This window comes from Brassica oleracea, chromosome C3 (genome assembly GCF_000695525.1).
Source record: "Brassica oleracea var. oleracea cultivar TO1000 chromosome C3, BOL, whole genome shotgun sequence".
NCBI classification, from domain to species: Eukaryota; Viridiplantae; Streptophyta; class Magnoliopsida; order Brassicales; family Brassicaceae; genus Brassica; species Brassica oleracea.
This window is the reverse complement of record NC_027750.1, coordinates 51,247,531-51,255,499: the sequence shown is the minus strand read 5'-3', so window position 1 is coordinate 51,255,499 and position 7,969 is coordinate 51,247,531. Positions and strand designations below refer to the sequence as shown.

At 30.1% G+C, this 7,969-nt stretch overlaps 1 long non-coding RNA gene across 1 annotated transcript; it reads right to left on the bottom strand.

Annotated features, from left to right (window-relative positions):
- Positions 1 to 4,656: 4,656 nt before the first annotated feature.
- Positions 4,657 to 5,792, bottom strand: LOC106333866. The gene is made up of 3 exons (XR_001268484.1): positions 5,447 to 5,792; positions 5,029 to 5,267; positions 4,657 to 4,853 (listed from the first exon to the last, which is right to left on the bottom strand). It is a non-coding gene; the product is annotated as an uncharacterized LOC106333866 (long non-coding RNA).
- Between the last annotated feature and the right edge of the window lie 2,177 nt (positions 5,793 to 7,969).

Here is a 7,969-nt window from a genome sequence, read left to right as displayed (position 1 = left end):
AATACTTATATATATTTCAAAATATTTATATTGACTATTAATTTTGGATTTTTGGGTTACCCGTTCGGGTTCGGTTAATAACACTTCGGGTTCGGATATTTTTTGTACCACCCTACAAGATCCGTTCGGATATTTTTACGTTTCGGGTCGGATAACGGATCGGGTTTTTTGGTTCGGGTTCGGTTCGGATTTTGGGTTCCGGAATTTATGCCCAGGCCTAAAAAAAACTTGTGTTATTTTGTGATTGTTTGTGATAGCTACCAAAGAAAAAAAAACAAAGTGCATATGATGACAAAATATTCTGATATATCATCAACGTGAGGCGGGAAGTAACGGTGATATGAGGCTGGGAATATAAATAAATAAAAAATATAGAAAGTCGGTGTCTGTAATTATAAATGGTGATGATAAACGTTGAGCATGCGAGTTTGGTCCATTGTTAATAATGACAACTTTTTGCAAACGATCTTTGGGAGACCCAAACACACAGAAGAAGAAAAATTACATAGACATTACTTAACACAGATGATATTAATCAGTTTAATAATTCACCAATCTTGAGAATCACTCATGATAAAGTAATGGTTTTCCTTCCATGCATATTGTATTTTCTGGTTTTGTTTCAGAACACTTAATGTCATAATTAATTTGGCAATCTGATTGTTACTCAATTTGTTTCAGTAAAATGAACTTACGGCCTTAATACTATTTTTAATGCACATAAGATTCACTCGATACGCAATTGAAAGCGATATTTAAGGGGCTTGGGGTTCAGTCTGCATTTCTGTTTCTCATCTCCATTGTAAAAGTTAAATTATACTCTATCTGTTTCATTTTACTTGTCGTTCTAGACTTCGACACACCACACAGATTAATAACACATTTAAATTTATCTATTTACTAGATAAAAACATCATTACCAATACACCTAACCAGATTTCAACCAATAGAAAAATAGATTAAAATAAAAAGTTAATAAATTTTGCATTGAAATCATAAAACGATACCTTTAAAACAAAAATTTTGCTCTAAAACGACATCTAATTCGAAAGGAAGGAAATATAAGAGAAAGTGCATATGTGGACCAGGAAGAAAATAAATTCTTTCATCAGCTTTCCATTCTAGCAAGATGTAATTTTCATGGTAAATGCAACTGGAATATGAGCTACAATATAGATAAATAAAATCACATAGTTTTAAGGCCCATTAAAAAAGTAAAGAAAAACTAGAAACATTTATAAATAAATATTATTCTCTTTTTTTTAACAACAATCAAAACATAAATTATAAACCGCCACCAATGTCAACAACATGTCACCTCATCTCCAAACATTGAGATTTTCACTTAACTTCCTCTTGTACGCTTTCCGTTCCGAAAAGTAAGATGTTTTAAATTTTCTATATATTTAATGTAGTTTTAATACTTTTAAGAAACATTAAATGAAAATATTTGAATTGATTAAATTTTATTGGTGAAAAATTATTGAAAACTGTATAATAAAATAAAAAAATTAAATTATTAACATTTATTGAATTCTTAATAAACATAAACACTTTAGAAAATCTTACTTTCGGGAACAGAGAGAGTATATGTTAGCATGTCATTATAAGAATTTTTGTTAATACCGTATATAACAGTTTCATCCTACGTAACATCAAAATTAATTTTTTTTTGATGATTTCATACAAAAAGAATCTAAATTATTATTATTTTTAACTGAGATACAGTTACATAGTCTCACTCACGTAGTTTATGAATAGATACATAAAATTTGAATTAATCTCATCTAGTAGTTTGCTTATGATTTTTTACTATTCAATCAATTTTTCTATTTGACTCCGTACTTAGTATTATAAGAAAGTTACACATAGTTCACATCGAGATATATATACAGAAAGAATACATGCCACTTGATAATCTTCCAGTTCTCACACAATTAGACCACGTAATTTCAGATGAATAGAAAATAGAATTCAAAATAAAAAACGAAATGTGATCTATAAAATGACTAACAGTTACTTGTATAATCCATGCATAGTTATAGCAAGTCATACATATGTTTTGAGCATTAACTATTACATCCATGGTTTTTAGAAAATAATATATCGTCTGCTTTGTTTATGTTTCATGAAAACATCCAAACGAGGTAGGAATCTTTTGTTAAATAGTAAAAATATCACTTTCAGCAACATCATTGAAAAAATGTTATGCATTGAAAACAACTAATTAAATTAAAATTTGATTAACTATGAAGTTATGTTTAGAAAACAAAGAACCAAGATTACATATTTGTAGGTGATTGTTATATTGTAGAAAATAGGGAAAAAAGAAGAACCAACATTAAATATTTACAGTTCTACCACAATTGGACCATATAGTTTCCGTAGAACAAAAATTAGAATTCAAAATAAGAACCAAAAATGTAGTAAAATGACTAACATTAATTATGTTATTTGTGTAATTCATGCAAATATTTTATTTGTAACAATTCACTTTCCACACATTAATGGCCATCTTCCTAACTAAAATATCTTTTTAGTTTGAATGAGATGCTGAAGCATTCAACAATCATGTTGATCAAGTATATTTTGATAATAATTTTGAACAATTATTCGATTAAAGCACTGGATAATACAATAAATGTTAGTAAAAAGACAAAAAAATCACTATAGTTTTTATAAAAAATAATGTATGGTTTGTGATGTTCATGTTTCTCCAACAAATCTAGACATTATTTTCAATGATATCATTTGAGAGAACAATATACATTTAAAAAAAATAATGAGATGCAATTTTGATTAACTACACAATTATGTTTTTATACAACAAACCAAATTAGATATTTCTGAGTGATTGTTATTTTTTAAAAAATGAAGATAAAACTTATATTAGTTTTTGAATGAGAAAAGTTAGTGAATTAAAACATTATCAAATGGTCGTGTTTTCACGTAGGTGATTTTGGTCAAATGTAGGACAATATGACATAAAATTATCATGAAGCGAGATATTTGCTCTTTGGAGCCAAATCATCACATCAAATCTTGTATTGTGTGTGTTATGTTATCTCAAACCAAAATACATAAGATAAATTACATATAATTAGTAGGTTCATATTAAGTAAACATAAAAATAATATCAAAATTGTATATCTATGTAAATCGTCACAAAGCGTTTAAAACTGAATAAGTGGTTGAGTGGTTGAGTGACTCATCCAAAACCCTAGTGCTATGTTCATTTGTGAATAATACATAAGCTTTTGAAAGACTTGATGACCAAAAGGGTCGATCAACATTTCACAAACATTTGATATCAATTGGTTAAACGTCTTCTCAATTGTACACCTTGAACTATAGGCAATTACAGTTTTCTAGTTAGTTTGACATTGTCCTCGTTTAAAATAATCCAATTAATTAATCACATTTATTTTAATTTATATTTGATATTATGTGAGGAAAAAATTTCAAAAGCTTGTAGCATATGTACTATTTTGTTATTCAGTGCTGATAAATTTCAAAACCATTTTGGACTACAAGGCTCATGAGAATATAAGGAAGGCTTATATTTCATTGGTTGAAGCTCATGTCTGCAGCTTGAATGAATTGACAAACTACAATACTACTATTGCAAAAGACTCAAAGAATTTCCTAGAACACATTGAAGAGACCATTTGTGACTATTATGGTAGCCGTTTTCCTAACCTCTTTATTGAAGTCTCCGACTGGGTGTATAAGAATAGAAACTTAGATCCATCATTTCAAGTTGTTGAAAGATTCCTCTAGGATTAGTTTCTTTTAAAATAAAAGAGGTAAATAAAATAATTCAAAGCTAATTGATTGTTTATTTAAGCTTCTAAAAGCTATTCATGTAAACAGAAACAGTCACATTATTAATCATAAATGAATCAAAGCTTGGTCTTTCCTGGTTTTACTTCTCTTTTTTTTTTCTAATGAGAAAGACCAATTTTGTTTCACCATCAAAACCGAAACTTACAAATAAACCAGATTCAATAGATTTAAATAACTATTTCTCTACCTCAACATTTTACGAGTGTGGTAGACCTAGATTTATTGTAGGGATTATGATTAGTGCAGGTTCAAGGCACATAGCCGTGTGAATAATTCCAAGGGCATTGATCACATAAATTATGGTTACTTGAGGAAAAAGTAACCTCTCCTAAATTCTGGATCATTATAAGTATTTTTTTTCTTTCTCAAAGTGTCAATAATTCTCCATCTTGTTTTATAAAATTAATAATCCAACTTAACGCCTTTCTCGTTAAAAGCCACAAGAATCACACGGCTCCTAAGAGAAATTTAAAGCTAAACAATCATACCATCTCTAATGGTGGCGTTCTTCACCACAACGGCAATGACTGATCTTATACAAAAACCTTCCTCTGGCATATCTCCTTCTTCCACACCGTGCCACACTCAAATAAAACAAACCAATATTGGACAATGGAAAAGTTTTGAAATCAACAAAAGATGTAATCAAAACAACATATACATCTGTATTTGCTATGACCACGTTTTTCCCAATCTTGGCATTCTTGTCAATGATGCAGACATACAGTTCCTGCATTTTGCACAACACAATACAAGTAACAATGAATGCTACAGATTAGAGACGGGACTACAGCTTCTGTTATACTTATACCTAATCTTGGTGTTCTCCCCTACACTTATGGGAACTTTCCCTTCAGCCAACATAGACATGATTTCAGCTTCTGTTTGGTAGAAATCTGCTCCCATCACAATCGTATCCCGAAGCTCTACTTCAGACTCTACACGTGATCGTATGCCCACAATAGAGTGCTGTACACTACATTCTCTAAAGAAGCATCCATGTGAAACTATAGAAACATTTTGAACAAGTTAGGACGGATGATATCATCAATCATCAGCTGATAACAACGGTTTTAAACAGATTCAAGAATCATAATTCTGCATTTATCAACATTGGTAGGTGGCAAGAATCGTGGAAATGTGAAGAAGGGTGTCCTTGGGATCGTAAAACTGGAAACTTACACTACAAGAATAAGATTCATACTCCGACAGCCAGATTACTCGGAAGGTAGTCGGTAGTGGGAATTTCCCACCATTTCCCGACGATCAAGGTTTAGTCGGAGTTTGGCTCTCGGAAATTCCAGTTCGTCGGAAGCTAGTAGGTAATTTCCGTTGACAAATATCGTCGGGATTATTTGTCGGAAAGTGATCGGAAATCCCGATGAACTTCCGAGAAATGTATCCGATAAACTTCCGAGAATCTAATATTTTTTTTGAAAAAAAAAACAAAAAGCAAAATTAAAAAATAAATAAATAAAATTATCAAATATAAATTACATATAAATAAATTAAATATAGAAGTTCTATAAAAATATATAACAAACTACATTATTATCTAATAAATGGGTGAGGTTGTGTTGGTGTAGGCTGCGAAATTGACCTTGATGGTGGAGGTGGAGTGAACGGCGATGGCAGTAGAGTGGAGTAAGTGGCGGCAACGGTGGTGTGAAGGAGATTTAGGTGGTTGGTTGATATAAAAGCAACAAAGAGAAAGAAGAGCAAAAAGAAGAAGAAGCAAATATCCTAGACATAGCACACTAACCAGAACCAAACATGAAGAATAAGCAGCACCACCTCCTCCTCCTCCCAATCCCGAGTAAATCCCACAAGATGTGAAACTGGTGATGCTCCCGTCAAGGCCAACCGGAGACGCGAACTTGAACAAGCTCGTTCGTGAAGATGTCACTTAATGCCATTGCTATCGTCTCTTTGACAGATCTACAGAGAACAAAGAGTAGAGAAGAAGATAAAAGCATCTCCAAAAAATATTCTATAACTTCAAATATGAAGTTTTTTGCTATCAAAATTTTTTTTAAAGTTTTGAAGTTTCACTACTCAAAACTTCATATTTTTATTTGCATTTTGGTCTTTATAACTACACATAACATTTATGATTCATAAATATTTTCTTGTTTATTGTTTTAATTCTTAAAAAAATTATATCTCATAAATATTTTAAGTTTTGTTTACAAAATCTAAGTTTTACATATAAAATTAAATAAAACTTTAAAATAAGATTTAAAATATTTAAAACTAGATTTAGACAACAACAATATACAATAAAACTTAAAAAAAAACTTTTAAAAAATTACATGAAGGCATAACTATTACACAAATTTAAATATTACAACATTACTAATAGTCAGGTAAGTTTGATCTGGAACCTTCAAAATTTCCAAATATTGTCCAGTTTTTTTTGTTTAACTGAAGATGGTTGTTGTTGTTGATGATGATGTCTTTTCGTACAATTCTTTCTTGTTCATATTAAATATATTCACGAGTATTAATATCATCGATAAAAGTTAGTCTTTTAACAATATTTTATTTTTTTTTGTTCTGATCTAATGTATTTACAAGTATTAATATCACCCGATTTCAACTATTTTTTTTATCTTTAATCTATAAATTAAAAATGAGGAGAACCATTTTTACTTCAAAATTCACTAGTAGATCATATATGCATTACGAAAATCACTTTATGGAGTAATATGGTATTTTGCTTGAAGTTTAATATTAATTAAGTTATTTTGTTTAAAATTTTATATTTTAATATAATATAATATTAATTAATTTTGTTGTAATATGTTTATATATGTGCTAGTTATTTACAAAAGTTTTATGAATTCAAATTAGTTATGACAAATATAAGGACCATATTATAAAATACAAATAGTTTTGAAGTTGAATTTAAAGTTTTACTTTTAGAGAATAACACTTTTAAACTTCAAATATAGAGTTTTGGAAACTTCAAAATAGAGTTCATTTTTGGAAATGCTCTTTTATGGAGAGAGAGAAATTATAAAAAAGGAAAAAATAAAGATTGTCAATATCTTAACTTGTATTAAAAATTACCGCATGCAATGGATATTAGACTTTAAATATTAAATATATTATGCATTATATCTTATTTTTCATCGTTTATTAAGAACCAACAGAATTGACGACGGTAACTATTCTCGGAAACAATGACATATGTGACAATATTAATTACTGTTAATTTTCCGATAACTTTACCAATCAAATACTGAGAACACTATTTGTCGGTACACTTTGACAAATATCCGAGAACTTTACCGACAACTTTCCGATAATACATGTTTGTTGGTACATCTTGACAAAAATCCGAGAATTTTACCGACAGCTTTCCGATAATACATGGTTGCCGGAAAATTCCTATAAATTTCCGATGAATTTTGAAATTTGTCACTATTATCTCACTGCGTTATCGGAAACATTCCGAGAACTAGAGGCATCGGAAATCTTTGTTGGAGTTCATAGTGTTTTCTTGTAGTGTTAGGAGGCTGCTAAATAACAGAATTAAACGGTATGATTTAGATTTCACTAAGGTCAACAAGAAAGGTCGATGAAAACCTGTTCAGTGAGAGCTAAGTTGGCATCAAAGAATGATTTGAAAAACAAAAATAAATCATTAGCATCGTGTAAAGTAGATATGATTTATGAATTGTTAACTTGACTTATATCGAGCAATTGCTCTTGTTTATATACATGACATGGTCGACCTAAACCTTAGAGGATAAGGACAAATAGAACTTATCTATAAGCCATATATACAACTCTATTATGATAAACACAAGTATAATTGTCATCCATATCCTCTCCAATACTCCCCCTCAAGTTGGAGAGTGAAGATTCTGAACACTTGATATATGGTGTTTTTAATACCATTATATGTGTGCTTTGAGCTAATTCTCAGTCCTAATTCGTGTTTAATTGATATCATTCCAGGTTTGGAGCAGATGAAAGGGCAAAGAAGAGAGATTCAGGAAGTCAGATGGCGTTTTGAAGGATACGATGCGGAACAGCCATCTAGAACAACCCGAAGGTTGTTCCCGAAGAGAACAAGCGTCTGACTGTTCCCGATCATTAAGGAAACTTCCTATTC